Raw genomic sequence first — 13,372 nt, 5'->3', positions numbered from 1 at the left:
CTTGGGTTTGCCTTTAGCCTGCTTTGTTCGTCCCTGTTTGTTCTTCCGTCCGTGTAGAATGAAGTGAGTTCGATTAGAAATTCCTGAGGTTTTTCCAGTTCTGCCACTCTATGATAAGTCCCCAAAATTAAATAGCTTTTTGAATGCAGCCACACTACCAATTATCTGACAAGACAAAATCTTATTTAAACAGGTTGTGTCGATTTAAGTTTGAGGAGTTCTGCCGTAGGGGAAGTGAGTAGCCAGCAGTGGTGTTCTTGCTGTTGTTGGCCAAGCTCTTTAATTGCAACCGTACATACTTTTTAAACAATGGTAAATTAAGCTGTCTTCCCAAACCGTGTACTGTCTGTGTATGATCAGTTAACTGTCTCAGAGTCTGTTTATCTGGTACTAGGAACACGTTGTTAGCATTCCCTGTTTCCAAAGACTACATCCCTGTTGCTTAGAAGCTAGGGATAAGTGATTCTTTTCTCTCTCCTCATTCCTTCCTTTTCAACAGTTTGTTCTGGAGATTTTCAAACACAGAAGAAAGTTTTCCAGTTTGTTCTGGAGATTTTCAAACACAGAAGAAAGTTAGTCTACAACTAATATTTTAACTACACGTATCGATTCATCTACCCATCTCATCCATAAATTGATCCTATTTTTGATACATTTTGAAATAAGTTTAAGATAGCAGTATAGGGGCGCCTGCGTGGCTCAGTCGGTTAAGCGTCCGACTTTGGCTCAGGTCATGATCTCACAGTTCCTGGATTCGAGCCCTGCGTTGGGCTCTTTGCTAACAGCTGGGAGTCTGGAGCCTGCTTTAGATTCTGTGCGGTCTCTCTCAAAAATAAGTACACATTTAAAAACGTTTTTAATTTAAAAAAGATAGCAGTATATTTCACACCTAAATACTTCAGTATAAATATTAATTAGAGTTAAAAATTTGTTTATGGTGTTTGTTATTAGGTGAAATATAAATAATATGAAATGCACAAATCTTAAATCTAAAGGTTTGGGTTACCCAGGACAAAGCTTGTGTCACTTTCCAGTCAATTCTGGAATCTACACACCAAAGGCAAACACGTTAGGATTTTTCCCACTATTCCTTTTTATTGCTGAGTCATATTCCATTGTATAAGTATACCTTGGTTTACTTATCCATTCTCCTGTTGATGGAACTTGGGCTCTTTCCAGTTTGGGGCCATCACCCATAAAGCTACTGTGAACATGCTTGGTCAAGTCTTTTTATAGACATTTGCTTTCACTACTCTTGGGTGAGTAGCTAAGAGTGGAATTGCTGGATCATAAGGTATGTGTATGTTTAGTTTCCTAAGAAACTGCTAGACCTTTACCCACAATGAAATATTAAGAGTTTCACTTCCTCCACATCCTTGCCAATATTTCGTGTCTTCAGCTTTTTTGATTGTAGCCATTCTGGTAGGTGTGTGGTGGTATCTTACTGTTATTTTAATTTGCTTTCCCCTTCTGATGAGTACTATAGAACGATTTTCATGGCTTTCTTTTCTGTCTACCTATCTTTCATTGTAAAGTGTGTGTTCAAATCTTTTGCCCATTTTCATTAGGTATTTATTTCATTGAGGTGTCAGGAGTTTGGGTTTCTTTTTTTTTTTTTAAATAATCTCTACACTCAACATGGGGCTCAAACTCATGACCCCGAGAATAAGAGCTGCGTTGCTCCACCAACTGCCAGCCAGGTGCCCCTGGAGTTTACTTATCCTGGGTCCCAGTCTTTTTTCAGATGCACGTTTTATGAATACTTTCTCCCAATCTATGGCTTGCCTACATATCTCCTCAATGGTGTCATTTCATTAGCAGAAGTTTTACATTTTGATGGTCTATTTTATCAATTTTGTCTTTGATAGATATTGTTATCTGTGGCTTAAGAAACTTTTGCCTACTGCCAAATCATGAAGATATTCCCCTAATGTTTTCTTATAGAAGCTTTAGATCTAGAATCCATCTCAGATTGATTTTGTACATAGTGTGAGATAGGGGTTGAGGTTAATTTTTTTTCATATGGTCGTCCAGTTGTTCCAACACTATATTTATCCAGTGGGGAAGAGAATATAAAATTAAGATACAGAAATCAAGGGCACCTGAGTGCCTCAGTCTGTTTAGCGTCTGACTCTTGATTTTGGCTCCGGTCATGATCTTGCGATTCATGAGATCGAGCCCCACGTCAGGCTCTGGGCAGACAGTGTGGAGTCTGCTTGGGATGCTCTCTCTGCCCCGCGCCCTTCCCCCACTCGGTCACACTCTCTCTCAAAATAAATAAACAATTTTAAAAAAATAAATGAAATAAAATTAAGATACAGAAACCAATAGCCTTTATATATGGAAGAAATAACCAGGGAAGATAATAGTAGAGAAAGGTTCCATTCAAATCACAATAATGAAGATAAAGATCTTAGAAACAGACCTAACAAAAAATGTGCCAATCCTATGTGAGGGAAATTTTAAATACTCCTGAAAGACACAAAATAGAGATGAACAAATGGGAAGGTATTTCCTGTTCTTGAATAGAACAACTTAGCATCATAAAGATATCAGCTGTCCTCAAGTTAGTCTTTAAATTTAACAGAAGCCCAATAAAAAACTAAAAGGATTTTTTATGGAGCTAGACAAGTTGATACTATCTATAGGGAAAAATAAACATGCAACAATAGTTAGGAATACACTGAAAAGGAAACCACATATGGGATGTTAAAGCATACTATAAAGCCTTTATAAATAAAACAGTGTGGTTCTGCTCACATAAATAGACCAGCGATACAGAATAGGAAGTCCAGAAATATAAACCAAGTACACAGAGAAATTTGGTGTATGATAAAAGTGGCATCTAAAATCACTAGGGAAAAATAAAATAATACAATACAATACAATACAATACAATACAATACAATACAATACAATCACTAGAGCAAAGATGAACTTCTAACAAACAGTGCAGGATAGCCATTTGGGGAAACATAAAATTAGGGTCACACCTCACACTACACACAAGAATAAATCTCAAATGGATCAGAGAGCTGAATCACATAAGTCCTGGAAGAAAATTTTACTGAATTCCTATACATGCTTTGTGTAGGGAATGGTTTTCTAACTATGACTCAAAATCCAGATGCAATAAAAGATTCATACATTTGACCACATACAAGTTGTAAAAACTTTTGCATGGCAAAAAGAATCAATCCGACGCATAAGCAAAAAGCCAAAGACAAACGACAATGTGCTTGGCTGGCTCAGCTAGTAGAGTATGCCACTCGTGATCACACCGTTGTATGTTCAAGTCCCACACTGGGCATAGAGCTTATGAAAAAAAAAAAAGATAAATGACAAACTGAGAGAAAATACTTGTAACACATATCACTGATAAAGGGCAAATAATTCTAATATCTAAAGATAAATATCTAAAATTAAGTGGAGGGGTGCCTGGGTAGCTCAGTCCGTTAAGGGTCTGACTTCAGCTCAGGTCATGATCTCACGGCCCGTGAGTTCAAGCCCTGCGTCAGGCTCTGTGATGACAGCTCAGAGCCCGGAGCCTGCTTTGGATTTTGTGTGTCCCTCTCTCTGCCCCTCCCTTGCTCACACTCTCTCTCTCTCAAAAATAAATAAACATTGAAAAAAAATTAATTAAGTGAAAAACCCAGAAAAACCTGATAAAACATAAGCAAAAGACATGAACAGACAATTCACAAAAAAGATGTAAAAATGGCCTTTAAACAATAAAAATGTTCAACTTAACTTAAATAATAGAAGTGTACATTGAAACCACACTGTGATACCATTCCTCAGTGATCAGATGGGAAAAACTTAAAAAGTAAGACAAGACAGTCAGTTGGTGAGGCTGTGGAGAAACAGGCACTTGTACATTCAGTACCATATGCTGGTGGGAATGCAAATTGATACAGCCTTGTGGAGAGGGAATTTGGCAATATTTAACAAAAATACACAGGCACTTACCATTTGAACCAATATTTCCACTGCTAGGAATTTATTCTGAAGATAAACCTTCAACAGTACAAAAATACATACATACACAGTTATTTATTGTACCATATTTCTGTGATTGCAAAACAATGGAAACAACCTGAATGCTCCTACATAGGAAAGTGGTTAAACTATAGTATACCCACACAATGGAGTATTATGTAACCACAAGAAAGAATGAGAATCTATAAATGATTTGGAGTGATTTCTAGGAAATACTGTGGTTTTTTTGGTCTATTTTTTTTTAATTCCAGTATTGTTAATTAACATACAGTGGAAGTATTAAGTAAAAAAAAAAAAGAATGCAAAAGAGTAATAAAGGAAAATAAAATATCCATGTATCTGCTTATTTTGTAGAAAGAAACATAAGAAATATTAACCAGAAACCAAAGAAACTGGTTATCTACAGGGGGTGAGTGGGAAAAAGATGGAAAGAATGGTGGATGAAAATTAGGATAGAGGGCATCAGGGGTGGGATGCCTGGATGGCTCAGTCAGTAGAGTGTCCAACTTCAGCTCAGGTCATGATCTCACGGTTCATGGCTTCGAGCACCACATCGGGCTCTCTGAGGTCAGCACAGAGCCTGCTTCAGATCCTCTGTCCCCCTCTCTCTGCCCCTCCCTTGCTTATTCTGTCTCTCTCAAAAATAAATAAACATTAAAAAATTTTTTAAACAAAAAGAAGGAATCAGGTAGGAGTGAGGCTTCTCTAAATATATATTTTTGTATAGTTTTGGCTTTGGGATTTTTTTTAGTTTATTTTTATTTATTTGGAGAAGGGTGAGTGGGGACCGGGCAGAGAGAGAAGGAGAGAGAGAATCCCAAGCAGGCTCCACACTGTTAGCACAGAGCCTGATGCAGGGCTCAAACCCATGGACCATGAGATCATGACCTAAGCGGAAATCAAGAGTCAGACACTTAATTGACTGAGCCACCCAGGCACCCCTGTTTTGTCGTTTGGAATCATGTAAATAACATTTCACATATTCAAAAATGAGTAAAATCAATAAGGATTGAGGAGGACCCAGAAATGCAATATAAACACAAGCAAATGAACCTAGCTGTATGTCAAATGAATAACATAACCCCACTCTGGTGGCAGTGGTGGGGGAGGAGGGTGACACAGAACATTTGTATAGCTATACAAGTATGCATATGTATGTGTATACATACAGGTATTTCCCAACTCTTGTCATCTAAGATGGCCTCTAGAAGCCGTCACAATCCAGTACCAATGAATACATGTATATCCCATATCCTGGTTTCTAAATACCATTCTCTGTCTCTTTTTAAAATCTATTTATTTAACTTCAAGTTAGTTAATATACAGTGTAGTTTTGGTTTCAGGAGTAAAACCCAGTGATTCATCATTTACATGTAACACCCACTGCTCATCCAACAATGGAAAAAAGATAGCCTCTTCAGCAAATAGTGCTGGAAAAAAAATGAACAGCAACATGCAGAAGAATGAAACTGGATCACTTTCTTACACCATACATAAAAATAAATTCAAAATAGATGAAAGACCTAAATGTGAGACAGGAAACTGTCAAAATCCTAGAGGAGAAAACAGGCAGCAACCTCTCTGACCTCCGCCACAGCAACTTCTTACTAGACATGTCTCTGGAGGCAAGGAAAATAAAAGCAAAAGTGAACTATTAGGACCTCATCAAGATAAAAAGCTTCTGTACAGCAAAGGAAACAGTCAACAAAACTAAAAGGCAACCGACGGAATGGGAGAAGATGGTGCAAATGACATATTGGATAAATGGTTAGTACCCAAAATCTATAAAGAACTTAGCGAAATACTATTCTCTAATAAAAGGAACTGGGGCTTTTTGTGGAAATGGCTGATTCCAAGGCTTAGCAGGGAAAGTACAAAAGGAGCCTGGAATATCTTGTTATCAAAAAGTAATGAAATAATCAAAGAATGATAAGAATGTATCAAAAGATAAATGAAAAAAAAAAGGAAAAAAAGAACATATCAAAGACACAGGAGCCAGCTTGAAAGGACTCCCACTGGCCAAATCTGTGATAATTTGATCAACAAAATAAATAATGCTATTAATGAATTACAACCATAGATTAAAAGATATTCCTGAGTCCATACTGATATAAATAAATAGTAATAATTGATTAAGGCAAGAAAGTTGATGAGTTACAGAATGTTTACATAGACTCACAGAGCCTCCCCACAAAATACTTATTAACTACAAAGCAAAAAATAGTAACTTACACTGGTGAAAACCCAGCATCATCTCAACCAAGTAATCAAAGTTAAAATCACCTGTAATGAGACAAATCAACCTCATGTGCCTCCTGATATGATGCGCTGAGGGCACATTATTTCTGTAGAATTCCTACTAAATGTGTATAGCCTGAATCTATCTGATCATGAGGAAATATTAGACAAGCCCAAATTGAGGGACATTCCATAAAATAACTGGCCTGTACTCTTCAAAAATGTCCATGTCATAAAAGACAAAGACTAGGGATGTTTCTGGATAAAAAGAGACTAAAGAGACATTACAATTAAATGCAATATGTCATCATGAATTAGTTCCTGGATCAGATATTTTTCTTCTCTTGGTACAAAGAACATGAGTGGAACAATAGGAAAAAATTGAATAAAGTCTGTAGGTTAAAGGATAGTGTCACGTCAACATTAGTTTCCTGATTTTGTTAAGTGTATTGTGGTTATGTAAGTGAATATCCTTGTATTTTAAGAAATATACATTACTTAGAGCTAAAGGGGCATCACGTGTTCAACATAATCAAACTTTTCAGAAAAGAAATGTGTGTATGTTGAAAGAGAATGATAAAATATGGCAAAATGCTAACACTTAAGGAATCTGGATAAAGGGCATGCGAGACTTCTTTATACTGGGGTGCCTGGGTGGCTTGGTGGGTTGAGCGTCTGACTCTTGATTTCAGCTCGGGTCACGATCGCAGTGTTGTGGGATCCAGCCCCATGTTGGGCTCTGCGCTGAGTATGGAGCCTGCTTAAGCTTCTCTCTCTTCCTCTGCCCCTCTCCCCCACTCACGCTCTCTCTCTCAAAACTAGAAAAAAAAATTTTTTTAAATACTTCTTTGTACTAATTCTTGCAACATTTCTATGAGTCTGACATTACTTCAAAATAAAACATTTAATACACTTCTACAAAAAGAGCTGTAAATATTGAACTTTAGTAAATGCTATGCTTGTTGAAAAAAAAATAGTTGTAAAAAATTACAGAACTTCCCACAATCAGCACAGATAACCACATAGAAGAGGAGCAACACCCTAACCTAGACCAGCTACCCTGGGCTGTAAAGGGGGAAAAAAAGCCTCTCTTATGTAGATCACTGCATCTAAGCCACTGTTGGGTCTTGCAACAGCAATGTATTCTACATCAACTAACACAGATCACATACCTGAAAGAGGGATGCTTCGAAACGAAATAAACTATTTGGCATTGCCCAATTCAGAGGTGGCCATGGAGGATGGTAGACAAGAAAAAACTTCCAGAGGAAGGATAAGGAAGACAGAAGATAAGGAAATCCCACTCAGAGAGCAGAACCAGAATCTGACCAAAGGACCTCCACTGCCAGGGTAGGAAGTCTTCACAATTTCTGTCTAGCTGGTTTGCTATGGACCAAATGACTGCTACAGTTTCCATCCTTCTCTTTTCTGAATGTGAATGATTGTGGTCATTCTGTCCATGCTTCACATTTCTATATTGGGTGTTAGAGGATATCTATCTATATGTGGGCTTGATGGAGAAGACTGAGCAGAACCCAGAGATACTGGACTTTGAACTGCATGTAGTAACTGGGATAGGGCTTTGGGTGGTTTCCCTTGAGGGAGGGGGCAAGTACGTCCTAAGAATGGCAAGAAGGATACACGTGAATGGCAAAAGGGGGGAGACTGAGGCAGAGACTGCCAGTGGTCTGCTAAACTCCATTCTTCCCTTCGTTCTGGGCATATGACTAAGTTACTTTTCCCAGGCTCCTTGCAAGTTAGGTGTGGCCATATAACAGAGTTCTCTCCAATGGAATGTGAACAAAAGCGATGGCTGCCACTTTCAGGTTTGGCCCATGGGAAAACTCCCACATGTACTCCTCCATGATCTTTCCCCACCTCCTGTGGGCTAGAATGGTGATGACCAAACAACCTTGAAAGCCATGTGTTAAAGATGGCAGAGTTGCGGGGTGCCTGGGTGGCTCAGTCGGTTAAGCGTCCGACTTCGGCTCAGGTCATGATCTCACGGTTTGTGAGTTCGAGCCCTGCATCGGGCTCTGTGCTGACAGCTCGGAGCCTGGAGCCTGCTTCAGATTCTGTCTCTGTCTCTCTGCCTCTCCCCTACATGCTGTCTCTCTCTCAAATATAAAAAATAAAACATAAAAAAAAATTTAAAGATGGCAGAGTTGCTTTTCATTAGCCTGTGTCTTACAACAACTATATAGAGAAAAGGCACCTGCCAATTTGGAAGGGTCGTTGGAAGAGTCATCCTGAATTGCTACCAAAGGGAGAAATAAATAAATGTGTTAAGTCACTGAATTGCTATTAAGTCCTCTTTTACAATAGCTTAGCCTTCTGCCTATAGAGGCCCTGGGGCTCTCAAAGCAGACAATTATTATTTTTTGAATGTTTATTTCTGAGACAGACAGAGACAGAGCATGAGCGGGGCAGGGGCAGAGAAAGAGGGAGACACAGAATCTGAAGCAGGCTCCAGGCTCTGAGTTGTCAGCACAGAGCCCGACGCTAGGCTCGAACCCACAAACCGTGAGATCATGACCTGAACCGAAGTCGGACACTTAATTGACTGAGCCACCCAGGCGCCCCCAAAGAAGACAATTCTTAATAAAAGGACTTTGAATGTGCTAAAATCCTAAGAACGTGCCAGATAAACCTTTAAATGCTATGGAAGGGCTGGTTAAATGTGTCTACACTTATACTAAAACTTGTACAAAGGACACTGGTCCCAAGGGATTTAGAATCGGAAAATGTGAATCTGACCCAAACAGGTTTTGGCAGGCATGAAATGGAGTTCCATGCTCTGCTCCAAGCTTAATCCATCCAATCTTCTCTCAACTCACTACCAAAGCCATTTGCAAAGGATGGGAAGATGATGAAATTGGTTGTTCCACTAACACAGAAAGCCAGGAAATCACAGGGAAATTTCCATGTGGCATAAGACAGACCCTGACAGCTATGGAGGCTGGGAACTAAATATAGCAGTTACAAGTTCAATTACTCTTGCACAGGCTTTGGGAAAGTCCCATGGGAACATCCCTCTGTCAGTTCCCGGAGATGGCAGCCAAAAAAACCAAAAACAAACAAAAAAACCCGGCATCCCCATAACTCCACCAAAATGGCACAAAACTCAACCTGCCATCAATGGGTTAGCCTGGGGCAGAGGACAGACAGTAATTTGGAGGAGGAAACTAGATTCTATAGATAGGTTAGTGAGAACACTGGTAAGAAAACTTGGCAAAATGAAGGTCAATAGGGCACAGAAGAGTTTCAACGGAGTGGGAGGAATGAAGAGAGAGAGATGGAGCAGTAGAGGGAGAGGGTTAGTGAAATGAATGTTTTTTCCCCTAGTTTTGAAGATTGCAGATGTTTGTATGTTTCTAGGAATGATCCAGTTGAGGGGAAAATAAAGAATGCAGGGGAGGGGAATCCAGGGTCTCAAAAACAGGGAGAGCTTATCTCCCTAAGAAAAGGAAACGTAGTATATACAAATTCAGAGGCAAGTAGGCAGGTGCATTTGGTAGCACAAAGATGAAGGGAGATGGATAAGAGCATGGACAGTGAAGTCAGATGACCTGGGTTCATATCTAGACTCCATCACTTTTGAGTTATGTGCTCTTAGGCAAGTTGATTTAACATGTGCACCAGTGTATTTACCTGTAAAATGCGGATACTATCAACTATAAGTTCACAGCAAGAACTATCACTGAAGCACCGTGAAGTGTTTCACACACAGTGAACACCCAATAAATACTGGCTATTTCTTTAAAATTACCTATAATTGGAGCATCTGGGTGGCTCAGTCTGTTGGACGTTCAACTTTGGCTCTGGTCATGATCTCATGGCTCGTGAGTTTGAGCCCAGCATCGGGCTCTGTGCTGACAGCTGGGAGCCTGGGGCCTGCTTGGGATTCTGTGTCTCCTTCTCTCTCTCTCTCTGCCCCTCCCCTGCTTGTGCTCACTCTCTCTCAAAAAGAAACATTAAAAAAAATTAAAATTACCTATAATTTACAAGTACTGTAAAATTATTTAAAAGCTAGCTTGCCAAAGACTCACTGGAGCAAACTCCTCACACCTAAGACGGCAGAGGGTAAATGAGGTAAATTCAAAAACAATTAGTAAACTTGGGGTGCCTGGATGGTCCAGTTGGTTAAGTATCCAACTTCAGCTCAGGTCATGATCTCACGGTTCGTGAGTTCGAGCCCTGCGTCGGGCTCTGTGCTGACAGCTCGGATCCCAGAGCCTGCTTCGGATTCCGTGTCTCCCTCTCTCTCTGTTCCTCTCCCACTCGCACCCTGTCTCTCTCTCTCTCAAAAATAAAAGATTTAAAAAAACTGTAAACTTACCATAGCTGACCTTTCACTTTTAGTTTGCCCTATCAGTCCCAAACTGACTTCAACTGAGCAACCCACTTTTCAAGAATTCACAGCTCATTTTTAACACAACTACACAAGTGATGAACTGTAGGAAAAGTACTCTATTTCTCAATGGTACAACAAGGCCTAATGTGACTAAAACATATAAAACACCCATTATCAGTAAACAAATCAATTTATCAAAACTCATCATAAAAGCACCCAACTACAGCTACTTGGGATATTTGCCAGTTCTGAGAGCACTGCATGTAATACTTAAGTTACCAAACATGCTGTGAACACACTTTTTCATTTTTAGAGCTGATATGAGGTAGCAGATGGCCAACTATCTTCCAGTGTTGTCTCACCTACCCTAAACAGCTACTTAATAGTTCTTACATCCATGACAGTTGTTGATGCTGTTGCCTTTGCCTAGAATTCTCAGCCTTGGTCATGTCATCCCCTTGCACCTAGCTTACCTCTCACCTTTTAAAATTCAACTCAAGTAGTAGCTTTATTCATAACAGCCAAAAGGTGGAAACAACCCAGATGTCCATCAACTACTGAACAGATAAACTGTTGACACATACAACACGGATAAATCTCAAAAACATACTGAAACTTTGGACAAAAAGAATACATATCGTATGGGGTGCCTGGGTGGCTCAGTCGGTTAAGCGTCTGACTTCGGCTCAGGTCATCATCTTGTGGTCTGTGGGTTCGAGCCCCGCATCGGGCTCTGTGCTGACAGCTCAGATCCTGGAGCCTGCTTCGGATTCTGTGTCTCCCTCTTCTCTCTGCTCCTCCCCTGCTTGCACTCTCTCTCTCTTCCTCAAATATAAGCGTTAAGACATTTTTTTAAAGAACACATATTGTATAATTCCATTCATATCAAGTTCTAGAATGACCAAATTTGATCTATGGTGGAAAGAAAACAGTTGTTGCCTCTAGAAGGGATGGAAGCAGGGGGTTGATGGAAGCAGGGGGTTGATCGATAAGGAGTATAGAGGAACTTTCTGGATTGATGGTCATGTTCATCATCTTTGATAGGGAATTAGGTTACACGGCTGTTATGCATTTGTTAAAACTCAGCAAATATATACAGTAGTTCATCACATATGAATTTTACACAAGAAAAAAGGGTAAACAAATATTAAAGTCCTATGATAAGCATGCTAAATATTTAAATAGTGGGCCCACGTTTGCAATTTACTTTGAAATATACTTTAAAAATGAGATGTATTGATAGATGGGTATGTGGTAAAGCAAGTATGGTAAAATACGTTCACTGTAAAGTTCAGCATTGCTTGTGTGAAAATTTGCATTTTAAACATGGGGGGGAAACTCAAGTGACAGCTTTATATATAGGAAGACTCCTCCCACAGCACAGCCACAGCTAGTGCCCTTCCTCTGGGGTCCCAGAACACCCAATAAGACCATTGAGTGTGCTTCGTTTTATTAGTTTTGCATAGGCATCCCAGCCCCCCAGAACTGTAAACAACTTCAAAAGGAAGTCTGTCTTACTGGTCTTTGCTCAGCAACTAACACAAGGCCAGGCACACAGTAGATAGGTAAGATTGGTTGACTTGAAGGGACATTTAGTGAACTTCATCACCTTGTTTCCTCGTAACCAAAAACCTTGTACCGGATTAGCTTACTTTCTTTAGCTGAATGATTACAGCTACCAGAATCATCTATATGACCTGGAACTCATCCGTGTGAATCCTTACAAGTTCCCTTTGAGGCAGGATATTGAAGACCTCTCTTCTGGGTTATCCACTTCTTTCCCAGTCTTTCAACTTTAAAGACTATCAACTAGTAAGTATTTATGGGCTCAAGGCTCAATTTATACTCTTTACACAAGTCAGCTGGGTAGCACGTTTAGGACAATGTTTCTTCGCACCACTCAGTTCTACAGCCAGCTGGACCCCTTAAAGATCCTCCATTTCCTCACCATGGCACAATGAATCATGTGCCATTTTACCTTTATGCAATCATCTAGGTTGTCCTTATGTATCAAGTAGTTTCAATGCTCTTGGGACTTAATGCAGCCAGACTGCCTGGACGTGAATGCCAACTCCATCACTTACTAGCCTTATACAGCCTCCTATAGCTACATAATAGCCTTGCCCAAGGTATTTTAACTTCTCTGTGCCTCATTTTCTTCCCTGCCTCCTGATTTAGAAAAAGGTGGGGGAAGGGGGAGAAGGAAAGATGGGGGACAACTTGTATCACCTAGTGCCACGACATTTTAAAAAGTTACTGCATGTAAAACCACTTAAAACAGTGCCCCAGCTATTAGCTATCATTTAATATGCTTAGTTCTGAATCACCAATGACAGAAGACTGGTCTTCATGATATCCTCTACAAACCAGGCGAACCAATGTACTAACGTTAAGAGTACAATGCAGGGGGGCCTAGGTGGCTCAGTTGGTTAAGTGTCTGACTTCAGCTGGGGTCATGATCTCGCAGTTTCTGAGTTTGAGCCCCACACCGGGCTCTGTGCTGACAGCTCGGAGCCTGGAGCCTGCTTTGTATTCTGTCTCCCTCTCTCTGCCCCTCTCCTGCTTGTGCCCTGTGTCCCTCTCTCTCAAAAATAAACTTAAAAAAAAAAAAGTTAAAAAAAAGAGTACAATGCAAATCTTAACATGTTAAAGACCATAGTCTTTTTTTTTTTAAGTCAATTAGTAAATTCTTTTTCAAATGTTGGCTTTCACCCACCTCTAAGCATGAGTCCCTTGTCTAAGAAAGGTTACACACACACACACACACACACACACACACAC

The sequence above is a fragment of the Acinonyx jubatus genome, chromosome X (assembly GCF_027475565.1).
Source record: "Acinonyx jubatus isolate Ajub_Pintada_27869175 chromosome X, VMU_Ajub_asm_v1.0, whole genome shotgun sequence".
Lineage (NCBI taxonomy): Eukaryota > Metazoa > Chordata > Mammalia > Carnivora > Felidae > Acinonyx > Acinonyx jubatus.
This window is presented reverse-complemented; position numbering follows the sequence as displayed.